The following is a 2,328-nucleotide window of genomic DNA, read 5'->3' on the forward strand; positions in this document are numbered from 1 at the left end:
GGTCCTGAGGCTTACAGGTGAGGTGGGTTATTGCTAAATGAGCCAACTAGGAGACTTTGCAAGTACTAAGAGGAAGTATAGAGGGTGGTGCTGAATTGTGGGATCAGAAGAAAGGTGAGAACTCAGCCCTAGAGCAGAGCCCTGGAAGCCCTCTCCAAAGACAAGAGTTCTCACCTTTTGGGGGTGGAGTAAAGGGAAGAGCTAATCAGAGGAAGAGGTATAAAAGAAGGGACTCCCACAACTCAGTGCTAATATCTTTTGCTGCCAGAACTCCAGAGGAAGAGGGAGCATTATTTCTCCTGAGAGGAATATTGGAGAAGGAAGGAATCAGAGGCATAGAAATGGCTGCAAGAGGCTTAATTGAAAACCTCAAAGCAGTTCTCACTTGCTCTGTCTGTCTGGGCTACTTCACTGACCCAGTGACTGTCAAATGTGGCCATAGCTTTTGCACAGAATGTCTTCTCCGTTGCCAGAAGGGAGCTGATGAAACCTTAACCTGCCCAGAATGCAGAGGAGTCATCAAATCCAGTGACTTGGTGCCCTGTGAGAACCTGCAGAATCTGTCCATCACTGGCAAAATGCTCAGACCTCATTTGCTGCAGAGCATGGTGGGCCTGACCACTTGTGATCAGCATGGGGGAAAAGAGAAATTCTTCTGTGAGGAAGACCAGATACTCCTCTGTAATTCCTGTTTATTAGCCCCAGAGCACAAGGATCACCAGGTCCTTCCCTTGGAAACAGCTGCTGACAAGTGCAAGGACAAGCTCCAGGAGACATGCACTGCCTTACAGCAAAAAGAAGAGAAATTTACAAAGGCATTGGACAAAACGAGAAGAGCCAGGCTACGCTGTAAAGAGGATGCCTACGTTTTGAAACAGGCAGTTACTTCTGAATATGGGAAAATGCACCAGTTCTTATGGGATGAAGAATATCAATACTTGCAAAGAGTGAATCAGGAATCCAGAGACAGCCTGGCCGAACTGGAGAAGAGCAAGGCCAAGCTGTCCCAACAACTGCAGAATCTGCACCAGATGATTGTAGAAGTAGAGGAGAATTTAAACAAGGCACCCTTGGAAATGCTGCAGGCTGTGACAGGCACTCTGGAAAGGAATGAGGAGCTGCTACTTCAAGAACCAGAGCTTCCTTCCTCTGCCTGGACCACCTGCCCTATCACAGGACTGAGAGAAATGCTCATGAGTTTCCAGAGGGATATAACTCTTGATGCTGAATCAGCCAATCCTCATCTCATCCTGTCTGAAGACTTGAAGAGGGTCCAGTATGGAAGTGTCCCACAGGACCTGCCTGACAGCAAAGAGAGATTTGACTATGTTCTTGCTGTTTTGGGGGCCCAGACGTTCACCTGGGGCAAACACTATTGGGAAGTGGAGGTGGGAGATGAGACAGAGTGGGAATTGGGCATCTGTAAAGATTCAGTCAGCAGAAAGGGGAAACTTTCCTCCTCCTCTGAGGGTGTAAGGACCCCAGCAGGCTGCACATCTGGAAATAGTTTCTACCTTTTGAATTCACACAATGGCTTTCACTTAGTTCGGCCTATAAACAAAGTAGGCATTTTTCTTGATTATGAAAAGGGACATATAGCATTTTATGATGTCATGGATAGTTCCCTTATCTACAGTTCCTCAAATATAGTCTTTGAAGGGCCTCTCCGCCCTTACTTCTCTTTTGGCATGCCTAGGATAGAAAGTACCCCTGGCTCGCTCATTATCTGCCCCATCAACAATCAGTAGAGGGCTGTCAATGTTGGTAATTACTATGGTTGACTCTCAATGCAAGTGACTGAAAGTGATAATGAAAATGACTTTCTATTTATTTGAAATCATGTTAAGGTGATCAATAAAGTGATATATGATTATTAAAACCAATGAGAATTAAGTCTATCTTGTTTCTATTGGTATAAATAATGGGGGCTTTTTAAAAAAAATGGTAGCTGATCTGCAAGCATCTAATTGGAGATCAGTTGGAAGGGGAGGCAGAAAAGGAACAAGAGAGAAGGATTAAGGGGAAAAAAAAGGGAGACAATTTTCAAGTAAAGAAGCATGAAGAGGATAATTTGGAATGCTAAATGAATAAATAAATAAACAAGCTAACAAAGAAACAAAATAAATAAATAAGTAAAAGAGAGAATGGTTCTCTTGAATGACATCCTAGGGAGATGGGTATGAAAAGCTGATTCCCAGAGTGAGAGACAAGACAAATTGAGTTCCATAGTAGATTCAAGGAATTTCCACTGACTCAGACATCTACAGAAATAAAGGTATTATGAATAATTATAACAAGTAAGACCTCAACAGTTTGGTAGAAGATAAG

General features: G+C 43.5%; 1 pseudogene; it reads left to right on the forward strand.

Moving 5' to 3' along the window:
• The first annotated feature begins 206 nt into the window (after positions 1–206).
• On the forward strand, positions 207–1,814 carry LOC114022977 (annotated as a pseudogene).
• Positions 1,815–2,328: the final 514 nt, after the last annotated feature.

The sequence above is a fragment of the Vombatus ursinus genome, unplaced genomic scaffold (genome assembly GCF_900497805.2).
Source record: "Vombatus ursinus unplaced genomic scaffold, bare-nosed wombat genome assembly UNPS02014814.1, whole genome shotgun sequence".
Classification (NCBI taxonomy): domain Eukaryota; kingdom Metazoa; phylum Chordata; class Mammalia; order Diprotodontia; family Vombatidae; genus Vombatus; species Vombatus ursinus.